Source organism: Heteronotia binoei, chromosome 7 (genome assembly GCF_032191835.1).
Source record: "Heteronotia binoei isolate CCM8104 ecotype False Entrance Well chromosome 7, APGP_CSIRO_Hbin_v1, whole genome shotgun sequence".
Lineage (NCBI taxonomy): Eukaryota > Metazoa > Chordata > Lepidosauria > Squamata > Gekkonidae > Heteronotia > Heteronotia binoei.
Window position 1 is genome coordinate 109,133,910 of NC_083229.1, and position 13,388 is coordinate 109,147,297.

At 45.4% G+C, this 13,388-nt stretch overlaps 1 long non-coding RNA gene across 1 annotated transcript in view; it reads right to left on the reverse strand.

Moving 5' to 3' along the window:
• The window catches only part of LOC132575427 (uncharacterized), a 57,474-nt gene extending 47,167 nt beyond the window's left edge, over nt 1–10,307 (reverse strand). Inside the window, exon 1 of the long non-coding RNA XR_009555677.1 lies at nt 10,019–10,307. This is a non-coding gene — a long non-coding RNA (uncharacterized LOC132575427). The remainder of the gene's footprint in view (nt 1–10,018) is intronic.
• Between the last annotated feature and the right edge of the window lie 3,081 nt (nt 10,308–13,388).

A 13,388-nucleotide genomic window follows, 5' to 3' on the forward strand; every position in this document is an offset into this window, starting at 1 on the left:
TGCTAGAAACTTGCTGCCTCTTGAACTAGTAGGAAGTGATCACTGGAGCTCACACTAGAAATGGTGGCCACAGACCGACAGCTTTATATGTGGGTCCGCACCAGAGGTCAGCAACCTTATATAAATACAGTGCCAAATGATGTCAACATTCAAAGCAAATGGTCAATAAAGATCCAGTATAAGTCCATTTCCATAACTGAAATGATAAAACTTAACATCATCAGGCCCATAGCTAACCAGGGGCTCACGGGACCTGGCCCCCTGACTCACCCCCATCCCAGGGCCAATTTAAATCTTTTGTGATTTAAACTGCATGGGAGGGGCTTGCAGGAGTAGCCACTCCCTTCTCATGCCATTTGAAGGGCCCACCAATCAGCTGATCAGCAGGCTCTTTAAATCATGCAGGAGGGAGAAGGATGGCCCCCAGTCTCTTCAGCTTTTTGCATTCACTCCATGGGACCCTCAGTGGTCCCCGATGACTATAGGTGTTGTGTCCTAGGCTCAAATGGGAGAACTGTTACTTTTGGAGGGAACTGTTACTTTTGGAGGGAACTGTTACTTTTGGAGAGAAGCTGAACAAGCCCAAGCTTGTACTCCACACCAGGGTTCCAGAGAAGGCCTAAGCGTGCCCAATCAGGGGAAGGATTGAAACATAAGTAGCCAATCAACATCTAGGCTCATACTGTACCCTGATAGGCCCTTAGGGCCCTGTAAATAGCCAATCCATGTACATAGTTAAGGACCAATCAGAAGGGGGCAAGAATTGTCTAAAGGAGCGGGAAGTTTGAATAGAGCTCAGTCTGTGTTGGTGTTCCTGAAGTAAAGCTTGCTGAAATCACTCTCCGACTCTGGTCTCTTACTGCGCCGACCCCAGTACTTTACAATAGGGCTGATCATATGTGATATGTTAATCACTAATCAATAAAGTTTCTGCAGCCCAAAGATGAGTAGTTGTGAGTTCTTTCTCAGGAAGCGAGGTCTCGCAATAGGTATTAATGAGGTCTCACAGTATGTATTAAATATACACAGGAGCAGGGCTTTTTTTGAGCCGGAATGCACAGGAACACAGTTCCAGCTGGCTTGGTGTCAAGGGGTGTGGCCTAATATGCAAATGAGGACCTGCCAGCCTTTCTCTACAAAAAAGTCCTATGCAAAACAATGGTGATGTCAGGGATGTGGCCTTATATGTAAATGAGTTCCTGCTGGGCTTTTTTTGCAAAAAAAAGCCCTGCACAGGAGCATCCTGTACTCATGTTCAAGTGAACTGACAAAAAGCTGTGAATGGTTCTCACTTGAATTCCTAGCAACCATTTATCTCCATTATTTCCCTTTCTGGGGAACATCTCCAGGAAGTCCCTTTTGTCCCATAACAGCTTTCCCAGCGAGCAAAAATTCTGCTTTGTGAGCTACTGGCATTAAAGTTGTGAGCTACTGCATAAATTAGTTTGCTTTGGGGGCATTTTTCCTGAGCTAAGACAAAAATGGAGACTAAAAGATTGTGAGCTGGCTCACACTAACTCAGCTTAAAGGGAACACCAGTTTCCAGGTCTGTGTTGGAAAATACCTGGAGACTTTGGGGGTAGGTCCAGGAGAGGGTAGGGTTTGGGGAAGTGAGGGGCCTCCGCATGATACAATGCCATAAAGTCCACCCTTCAAAGCAGCCATTTTCTCCAGGGGAGCTGATCTCTGCCAGCTGGAGATTAGTTGAAAACACAGGAGATCTCCAGGTCCACCTGGAGGCTGGCAGCCCTAGCACAGCCAATCAAATCTCCATTAGCAAATCAGAAGCCTTGCTGGGCAAAAGGCCCCATCTGGCCTTGCCCACCTTCTATAAACACTTGGTGGGAGCTCTGCTGTAATAATTTCAGTCACTCTCTTGTTAACTTCACATGGCTAGTGATACTCACTTTGGCCAGTTTAACAATGCTGCAATGACACAGGACAAGTGTTTGCACCAAAAAAGGGATTTCAGAATTACATCATCTCCTTTTTAGCAATGCATTATTACCCTATGTCAAGCAAGAAGCTCACCAAAGTCTAGGAGGCCTCTTTATACAAGTGCCAGAAGATTACTACCTTCGTGTTTTATTTCATCTTGTGAAAACCAGGAACATTAGCGCATTATCTGAATACTAAAAAGATACAAAAGATGGGAGTTAAATTCAACTGTGCATACCAGTCTTTGAATACTTCCCAAGCCTGGAAAATGCCAATGCAGCATGCAATAAATACTATCTATATAAAGCTCATCTGTCAAAGAAAATAGCCAAGTAATAGTATTTCCAGGCAACTTTTGAGAGCCTGTTACCATTTTCTGATCCTAGAAGTCGAGGAAACAGATAAGGCATATGAAGGATGGAACAACTATGAAGTACAAATTTATACATTTTAATACTAAACATGGCCACTGATCTGACATCATGCAATGTTTTATCATATCTACAGTAGAATCATATTTACATCATTAACAATGCAGCTCTAAGGCCAGTCCATATACTGTGTAAGATGGCAACTGCGCCCATGTCAATATCAAATTTTCTGGCATATCTGCAAATACACTGGCATAGAAGGATTGGATAAACATATGGAGCAGAGGTCCATCTGTGGCTATTAGCCACAGTGTATTGGTGGAATTCTCTGCCTGGGGCAGTGATGCTCTGTATTCTTGGTGCTTGGTGGGGGACAACAGTGGGAGGGCTTCTAGTGTCCTGGCCCTACTGATAGACCTCCTGATGACACCTGGTTTTTTGGCCACTATATGACACAGAGACAATGTTGGACTGGATGGGCCATTGGCCTGAACTAACATGGCTTCTCTTATGTTTTTAAGGCCACTCTATCATCATCACATGGCATTGTGTGTAGTATAGCCAAGTGATCCTAAGATTGTCTGGCAGCTAGAAGTTCTAGCTCTTTAGTGTTATGCACCTATAAGTGGAGCTCTATACTTGTTTTTAAAGCAAGAGACATTTCAGAGGCGCTTTGCCATTGCCTGCCTTTGTGTCATGACCCTGGTATTCATTGGAGGTCGCCCTTCCAAATACTAACCAAGACCAATGCTGCTTAGCTTCTAAGATCTGATGTCAAGCTAGCCTGGGCTATCCAGGTCAAGGATATAGAAGGCCACTGATGTTATGCCATTATAAAAATGGGAGTGTGCCAGAGGATGGAACAGGGCTTATTCAGTATCAGAAGTCCTCACAACATCCAACTTTGTCTTTGGCAACAGCATAATGTTACATTGGTGAGAAGACTTGTTTAAGCATAAATTAAGCTTTCATAGATGATAGAAATTATTTAGATTCCTTCCAGTTTGGGTTTAGGCCTGGTTATGGGGCTGAAACAGCCTTGGTCACCTTGGTGGATTACTTGTGCTAAAAGCAGGGGTGGAATTCTAGCAGGAGCTCCTTTGCATATTAAGCCACACACCTTTGATGTAGCCAATCCTTCAAGAGCTTACAAAGAAGAGCCTTGTGAGCTCTTGGAGGATTGGCTACTTCAGGGGTGTGTGGCCTAATATGCAAAGAAGCTCCTGCTAGAATTTCACCTCTGGCTAGGAGATGGACAAAGGGAGTGCAACCCTGTCAATTCTCCTGGACCTCTCAGCAACTTTCAGTATCATCGATCACAGTATCCTTCTGGGCCACCTATCTGGACTGGGATTGGGAGGCATCATTCTGCAGTGGTTCCAGCCTTACCTGGAAGGTGAGTTTCAGATGGTGGTTCTGCTGTTCAGTCTCTTTGCCTTTGGCCTGTCCCCTATGTTCTTTAACATCTACAACAGTGTTTCCCATTCGCAGGGTCGTGACCCAGTACCAGGCCAAAGAAGGCTCACTACCAGGTCACAAAAAAAGTCAAAGCTAGCCCTGCCCCCAGCAAAGCATGACCTCTGCTCTGCTTCCTTCCTTCCTCCATCTCTCTGTTGTGTAGAGAAAAGCTAGCCTTAAAGACTGACACAGGCTGCAAAGCCTGAGCTCCACTTGGCTTCCTTCCTTCCCCCATCTCTGTGTTGTGCAGAGAGGATCTGGCCTGCCTCTCCTTCCTTCTCCCCACCCCCCCCTTACAGTGTTTGAGAGAAAAGCTGGAGTCCACTGGCACTTTAGACCCATGAAGTGTTCTTCAAGGTATGAGCTTTCATGTGCCTTGCAGTATGTTCTTTTGGGGAGATTTCTCCGGGAGGCCTGGGTAGCAAAGAAGGGGGGATTTTTTTTCAGCTGGGAGGGGTGGGGAGTGGGCATTTCAGTAGCTATTTTTCTTACCAAATTTTTTTTATTTATTTATTTATTTAAGATTTATATCCCGCCCTTCCCACAAGTGGCTCAGGGCGGCTTCCAATAGTAGATCCATCAAAATTACACATATAAAGGGATCCATATTTAAAACAGATAAAACAGATAAAACAGATAAAACCCTAGTTATTAATACACATAAATATTTCAGCTATATATAAAAGGAATCCAGCAAGTTACAGTAAAATTCTCAAGCTAAGTAAAGGCTAGCCGGAAGAGGGTCGTCTTACAGGCCCTGCGGAACTGAACAAGGTCCCGCAGGGCCCTCACCTCTTCCGGCAGCTGATTCCACCATGTAGGGGCCATAACAGAGAAAGCCCTTTCTCTGGTGGACTTCAACCGGGCTTCCTTCGGCCCAGGGATAGTAAGGAGATTTTGTGTTCCCGACCTCAGTACTCTCTGGGGAACGTGCGGGGAAAGACGGTCCTTCAGGTAGACAGGTCCCAAGCCATATAGGGCTTTAAAGGTGATAACCAGCACCTTGTACCGGACTCGGTATATTACTGGAAGCCAGTGCAGGGTCCGAAGACCCGGCTGAATGTGTTCCCGCTTTGGGAGACCTAATAACAGCCGGGCCGCGGCATTCTGCACCAGCTGCAATTTCCGAGTTCGGGACAGGGGCAGCCCCATGTAGAGGGCATTACAGTAGTCTAACCTCGAGGTGACCGTGGCGTGGATCACTGTTGCTAGGTCGTCGCGCTCCAAAAAGGGGGCCAACTGCCTTGCCCGCCTAAGATGAAAAAACGCGGACTTGGCAGCGGCTGCTATCTGAGCCTCCATCTTTAGAGAAGGCTCCAACAGCACCCCCAAGCTCCTGACCCTGTCCGCCGCTATCAGCGGCGCACCGTCAAAGGCTGGTAGGGGGATTCCCCCTTCCGGACCACGGCGACCCAAGCAAAGGACCTCTGTCTTCGCAGGATTAAGCTTCAGCCCGCTCAGTCTGAGCCATTCAGCCACGGCATATAGTGCCCGGTCTAGATTTTCCGGGACGCAGGTCGGCTGGCCATCCATCAATAGATAGAGCTGGGTGTCATCAGCATACTGATGACACCCTAGCCCGTACCTTCGGGCAATCTGGGCAAGAGGTCGCATATAGATGTTAAATAACATCGGGGAGAGAACCGCCCCTTGAGGCACACCGCAGTCAAGTGTGCACCTCCGGGACAGCTCCCCCCCAACTGCGACCCTTTGTCCCCGACCTTCAAGGAAAGAGGAAAGCCACTGTAAAGCCAACCCCTGAATCCCTGCGTCGGCGAGGCGGCCCTTCAGTAGCTGGTGGTCGACCGTGTCGAACGCCGCCGACAGGTCCAACAGCATCAGCACCGCCGAGCCGCCCCGATCCAGATGCCGTTGAAGGTCATCCATTAGGGCGACCAGCACCGTCTCCGTCCCATGTCCCGGGCGAAAGCCGGACTGAAATGGGTCAAGGATGGAAGCATCCTCCAGGAAAGTCTGCAGCTGCATCGCCACTGCCCTCTCGATGAGTTTGCCCAAAAAGGGCAAATTTGAGACCGGCCGATAGTTTGCCAATTGGGCCGGATCTAAAGATGGTTTCTTTAAGAGGGGACGGACCACAGCCTCTTTAAGTGGCGTTGGAAAGTGCCCTTCCCTCAGGGATCTATTTATGATATCCCGTATAGGATATCTAAGGTCACCCTGGCAAGATTTAATAAGCCAGGAAGGGCATGGGTCCAATTTACAGGTAGTTGGGCGAGCAGCTAAGAGTATCCTGTCAACTTCCTCCAGGCTGAGGGGGTCGAAGTCATCCAGCGTATAATCCGAAGACAGGCTCGGAGCCTCGGGTTCACTAACTGTCTCAAAATTGGCAGAGGAGTCGGGGCGGAGTGACGCGATTTTATCCACAAAAAATTTCGCAAAAGCCTCACAGCCTATTTCCAATTCAATAGAATTTGGTCTGCCTTGCGGCAGTGTTGTAAGTCCTCTAATTATGTCGAACAATTGGGCCGGGCGCGAAGTTGCGGACGCAATCTTAGCCGCAAAGAACGCTTTCTTTGCGGCTTTGATTGCCATCTCATAGGCCTTCAAATTCTCTCTATAAGATGTTCGGGTCACTTCGTCTCGAGTACGCCGCCATTGCCTCTCTAGCCGTCTGAGTCCCCGCTTTTGTTGCCGCAGCCCCTGGTTGAACCAGGGCGACGGCTTCGGGCGGGAACGCAGAGGGCGCTTGGGTGCGACCTCCTCGATGGCCCTGGAGAGCCCATCGTTCCAGGACTCTACCAGATCATCCAGGGAGTCGCCAGCAGGCCAGGTGTCCCGAAGAGCCGTTAGGAACCGTTGCGGGTCCATCTGGCTCCGCGGGTGAGCTAAAATACGCTCTCCGCCTAAACAGGTTTTGGGTGACACTCCCATACGAGCCTTAAGGGCAAAGTGATCTGACCATGAACCCTGGGCAGAATTGTTGCGGGCTGGGGTCATCTGATGGTGAGGAAGGCTTTTTTTCTTCTTTGTCCCTCCTTCTTTCTTTCTTTCCCTGCAAGTGATGCTCTGTCTGTATTCTTGGTGCTGGGGGTGGGGGAAAGCAACAGTGGGAGGGCTTCTAGTGCCCTGGTGGACATTCTGGTGCTTTTTGAACATTGTGTGAGAGAATTTTGGACTGGATGGTCCATTGGCCTGATCCAACATGGCTTCTCTTATGTTCTTTCTTTCCATGTCTTTATTTTCTTTTCCTTCCATTTTATTTTTTCCCTTTCTTTCTTTCCCTTTTTCTTTTTTTCCTTTCATTTTTACTGGATGAAACTTTTCGGTTCATCATACTGTTGTTGCAGACATAGGAGCTCTGCCAATGAAAAGTTGGCACCCCCAGTTGTAACCAGCTGGCCTTTCTATGAGATTTCTGTGTGAGTGAGTGAGAATGAGAGGTGTGGGGCAGAAAGAGATTATTGGAGATTACTGCTGTATATCTTAACAGCACTGGAAGTGATGGTACTATGAACTTGACACCATTTTACTGGTCTTGCTTTTAACCGCTGTATGACATTTATTTAAAAGGATATTTAAAAGAATGAAAGAAGTTCACTGGCTAAATATCTGCAGAACAGGATGCTTTTAAAGGCTTGGGAAGCACAATCAGTAAAAAGCTGCAAGCCCCTCATAAATATCCTTTTGGGGATACTGCAGAAAAGCTTGTGTGAACTTCATATAACTTGAAATTAATTCATTGTTTGCAGTATAATTCTCTGCTACCTTTCACAGCAATTTCCCAATGTTTCAGCCAAGGAAAAGTATGAAAAATAGCTGTCAAAAGATTTTCTTGAAACCAAGCAAGCTTGGCTCTAGCTTGAGGCAGGGTTCCAGTAGTAGCAGCTGAAGGAAGGGCCTACTAAATGTGTCAGCATATTTTGAGGTAGAGCAGCTGCGAGGGCCTAGTGTGTGTGGTACACAGTGCTGGCATTCCTGATGACAATGACAACAGCACTCCCAACTGCATACACTGGCCAGTGCTGTTGAAGAAGGGGTGTGCCCCGGAAGTGAAATCATTTGGCCCTTGACCTGGAAGTGACACCACAGGAAATGACATAATTTCTGTCTTCCGGCTCCACCATCAAAGTCTCCTGGCTCCACCCCCAAATTTTAGTGGGTCATAAAGGAGAAGTGTAAAAATAACCAGGCCACGAGAAAGAAAAGTTTGGGAAACCCTGATCTACGAAAAACAACAGGGAAAAGTTATCCAGAGATTTGGAATAGGCCATCACCAGCACACAGATCCGAGGGAGGTTGCAGAAACGCTGAACCAGTGCCTGGAGGCAGTTTTAGAGTGGATGTGGGCAGAGGTCATTTTGTAGAAAAAAGAGGTGCCAGAGTTCATTAGCACAACTCATTTGCATATGCCACACACCCCCGATATCACTGGAAGATATACTAAATTATATCAGCTCAGCATCTACCATAAAATGATTCTTGAATTATAATTGCCATAATAAAACCTTACTCCAGTCATACTTTTTACATTACTTTCTCTTATGTGGCCACAGTGGCATGAGGAAGATTTCCATCTGTCTGCTTTATATGTTTTGGTTATTTTCCCATTTTTTGTGGGGGGAAATATTAGAAAGTTTGTCAAGTCATAGAGTACAGCAAAATTCTCACAGGGGGGTTGAACAGTGAAGCCCAGAAGCAAGTACTGGGGTAAGAAAGAAAGAGCACAATAAAATTTAGAGGTTCTGGAGCTCTGCTCCTATGAGCTCCTGCCCAAAATGAGGCCTGGATGTGAGCTAATAAAATGAAGCTTAATCCCAAAACAGAAGTGCTACAGGTGGACAGAAGGTCTGACCTGGGGATTTGATGCATCACCCATTCTAGATGACGTTGTTGAAGGAATTAGTCCATAGTCAGAGGTGGCTCTTGAACCAGGCCTGCTATTGGATAAGCAGGAGGCAGCTGTGGTGTACCTTTTACCAGCTTCAACTGGTTAGCCAGCTGTGGCACACACAAATAACAGCAAGACAGCAATACAGTAGAAGATACAGATGTCGGATGAACTTCTGAGTCACTTTCCTGTTTGCTGTGGCCCAAGAGAGTCAACCCATGTTTTCAAGAGGGCACTGACAACATTTATTTAGCATGCATTATTTATTTGATTAAATAACATAAGCTATAGCCCTATATTATTTCTTAAGCACTGGCAATAAGCAACACAACAACAACAAAAAAATCTTCCAAACTGATCTGTAAGTTGTCACAGAATTCCACCTTCTAACTCATCCAGCACAGAACATTGCTGAGTTATTGCCTAATAAACCATGTCATATTGGTGGAAATGGTGCTGTGTGAAGTAACAGAAAATATGATTCTGTCTGGAAATGCTTTTTAACAAGAGTGGACATTCATGTTTGGAGATCTAAAGCTGGTTGAAAACTGCCTACTACCTTCCTCTCTCCCCTCCAACCACCATTGCTCAATCCTCCTTGGATAAAAGCTGAACTTTAACAACCCCAACATGAAAGCTTCTTAGGGACCACAGAATGATTTTTAAGTTTTCATTTAATTTTAATACAGGGTTTCAAAGGCAATTCCATCCTATCTATTCTGTCAGATTTCTGCATTTGGTTTGTTTTACTACACTTTTATACCACTTTTACATTATGCCCCATTTGTAAGCTGTTTACAGCTATACACCAATTTTTACACCTTTGATACATAATTGGCACAAAACTAGGCATTGGTTTTAAAAAGGAATATTTCTATCAAATGTCATTAGTATATTCCCAGGGGATGGGGAAACGTAACTGCAGTTTCATCCCAAGCAGGGAAAAACTAAAACAAAGCTGAACCACACAATTCCAAAGACTCAAGGGGGAAATCAGTGAGAATTACCACCCCCTGTTCCGAAATCTTAAGTGAAAACTGTGATTGAGCATAGGCCAATACATTTACAAACTTTGGTTGTGTCCCTACTCCTGAGCAGTGCTCCAAGCTGAGTTAGTGGGAGCTAGCTCACAGTTTTTTAGCCTCCAGCTCACGCATTTTTGTCTTAGGAAAAATGGCCCCAGAACAAACTCATTTATGCAGTAGCTCACAACTTTAATGCCAGTAGCTCATGAAGTTTTTTGCTCAAAAGACTCCACAGCTTAGAGGGAGTATTGCTCCTGAGGACAAAATTATCTGACCTAACAGATTTATGTTGGAGCTAATATGTTGCACTAATTTAAAAATAAAAGAGTTCCAAGAAATGTAATTGTGCCTTGAGCTAGTCACACACAATCACTGACCTTGGTCTCAAAGCAAGTTCAGGTAGCCAGTTTCCCATGCAGGTGCAGCTGGGCCCAGTCATTAGGGTCAGTGCTGTTAGCTGAGCCATCCTTCTTCATCCTGGATCCCGTCAGGGCCTGGATCCCATAAACACTCATCACTAGAGTCCCCTGCTTTTACCGGCAAGAGAGGCTGAGGGCTGCCAGGTGTACACTCCCACATCCACTAAGGAAGGGGTGTCAAACATGCAGCCCTGGAGGGCTCCTATCAGACCCCTGGAGGTAGGGTTGCCAAGTCCAATTCAAGAAATATCTGGGGACTTTGGGGTGGAGCCAGGAGACATTGGGGGTGGAGCCAGGAGCAAGGTTGTGACAAGCACAATTGAACTCCAAAGGGAGTTCTGGCCATGACATTTCAAGGGACTGAACACCTTTTAAATGCCTTCCTTCCATAGGAAATAATGAAGGATAGGGGCACCTTTTGCGGCACATAGAATTGGACCCCCTGGTCCAATCTTTTTGAAACTTGGAGGGTATTTTGAGGAGAGGCACCAGATGCTACGCTGCAAATTTGGGGCCTCTACCTCAAAAAACACACACACACACCCCAGAGCCCCAGATACTCGGGGATCCATTCTCCATTATTTCCTATGGGAATGCATCTCCATAGGGAATAATAAAGTTCCCAGCAGATTTTTCCCTCCCCTCCCCCCGCTTTCTGATTACCCTGAAGCAGAGGGAGGACCTCCAAACCGGAGGATCCCCTGCTCCCACCTGGGGATTGGTAACCCTACCTGGAGGGCTCCTATCAGGCCCCTGAGCAACTGGCTCTTGTCTGCTTCCTTCTCCCTCTCTCTGGCTTCCTTCTGCATCTCAACTTGCTTTGCAAGGCTTGCTCAATCTCACAGAACAAAACTTCTATTTTCTCCATTGGTTGAAGCAACTCCCCCTCCTATCCCCTGGGGAAGGAAGGAAACAGCCAGAGTTTCCTTTGCTCAGCGGAGAAATACAAAGAAAACACCTTTAAGACTAACAAATGCTAATGTTTTAAGCATGTTTTTATTTTAAGGTTTCTTTTAAAAAATCTTTAGTTGTATTTGTCTGTGTCCTTTAAACAGTTTATATCTCTGCTACCTAATCTTAAATAGGGTACACACATGGCCCAGCCCAACACAGCCCAGCAAGGTATCATTTATGTCAGATCTGGCCCTCATAACAAATGGGTTCAATACCCCTGCACTAAGAGCCTCCACCCCGACTCTTTGCCTTATCCTTTCCTGAGATTTTGGGGGAGACTGTGGTGAGGCTAGAAGACCGGCTGCCTCCTGTCTTGTGGGCCCTTCTGATTCAGCTGGTGGTTGTATTGGTGAAGGGACCCTTCTGGAAGGAGGTTCTGCTCCACTCTGTCTGACAGGATAGGTCTCAGGAGGTCATCCTCCATTGAAGACTCCTTGTGCCACACTGATCCAGGGCTGCTCCCAGAACGATGATCCACTTGTTTGTATTGCCTCCCTACCAGTACAGATTAAGTATGAAGGCCTCTCAATGAGAAAAACAGACTCAAATGAAGAAGAGAAGCAGAGGAGAAAGGACAACTAAAGAAGATGTCATGATCAGGGGTGGAATTCTAGCAGGAGCTCCTTTGCATATTAGGCCACACACCTCTGATGTAGCCAATCCTCCAAGAGCTTACAAAAAAGAGCCTTGTAAGCTCTTGGAGGATTGGCTACATTGGGGATGTGTGGCCTAATATGCAAAGGAGCTCCTGCTAGAATTCCACCCCTGGTCATGATAGACATTAACAGAAAGTGGGGGGCGTAATAGAGGGATACAAAAAAAAAAAAAGACTTTGAATGGTGTTGAATGTCATTTTAAAAATTTGAGCTGGATTCTTTAATATCTGATTGATGGAGCTGATTATGTGGGCAGGGAAAGTGACATAAAAGAAATGAGAAAGAACTGTTGCATTTTGGCTCAAGTCTGTCAATTTATTTCAGCGCTGAAGCATTCTGATTCTAGGCTGATCTAACCTCTGCCTCTCTCTCCAGGCTGACTTGACCTTTCCTTTTTTTGTTATTCACTTTTCATTGGGTCCTATTGAAGTTCTGGGTTAGAGCAGATGAGGTGTCATAAAAATTAGAGTAGTAACCATTTACTCATTGCTTTTCACTGCTGACAAAGTGGTAATTATCCAATAAGTGCCTTGGAACAGTTCACACTGCATTAATGACAGCAATGGAAACATTAGCTGAAAGGAAGGATGCGATTTTTTTAGCAACCACATTCTGCTTTTTTTTTGTTTTGTTTTGTTTCTTTTTGTTGTCAAGTCACTGCTGACTTATGGTGACTCCATATGGTTTTCAAGGCAGGAGATGTTCAGCGTTGGTTTGCCATTGCCTCTGCATAGCAACCCTAGACTTCCTTGGAGGTCTCCCAGTCAAATACTGACCAAAGCCAAACCTGCTTAGCTTCCAAACTTTGATGAGATCAGGCCAGCTTGATGGTAGACAAACACAGTTTTTCTACAATGGAATTGCTAACCTCAGGGGAAAATATCTGGATTTCCTGCTATGATTGAGTAACTGCTTTGAGGAAAGAAAGACTTTAGATTCCTCAACCACAAACCAGAGAAATAACAGTGATTTTTTTTTCCCCACGTGAAAACAGCAATTGAAAAGCATCCTTACAAGTAAACCTACAAGTATTGACAGAAAGTGTAAGACCAGAAGCACAGATCAGCACCCTTCTCATAGCCTAAACTAAGAATCTATGAGACTGGCATGTTATCTCAGTATTATGCGCTGACATATGCTTAATATTTCAACATTAAAAAATGGGAAAGACCAATCAATTTCAGTTTCCAAACACTTCTCTTTTTTTCCCAATGGCCAATAGTGCGGTAGAGGAATATTGGCTTCTCTGATAAAGGAGCAGCTCAGAAGAAATTAAATTTTAAAAGGATATATTGATCACAACCTTTCCAGAGTGTAAAATATTAACCAGAAGCCCTTTATTTTACACCAGACAGAGCTGTTGGATCAATTAAAAACAAGAGAAACTTGGCTGCAAACACACGGAAAACAGGTCTGATTGAAGTCTTAATTTCACCAGGTTCCCCCTCCCATTGACGTCCATTAACTTTGAGAAGATTAATTTGGCCATTTAAACCAGGAAAGAAAAAGACATTTTACTTCACCTTACACATACATTATAAGAATATATAGAGAAGAAATTCCAGGCCAAATACCTAAAATGCTGCCTCAGTGCGTGGCACTGACAGCTCATTGCAGATGATAGATCTTGGTAGAACAATCAAGGTAAGTGTTGCAAAAAGATATCCCGTGTGGTCAGGTGAGCCATATGTGCTTGATTTGACAGTCTGTCATTCAAA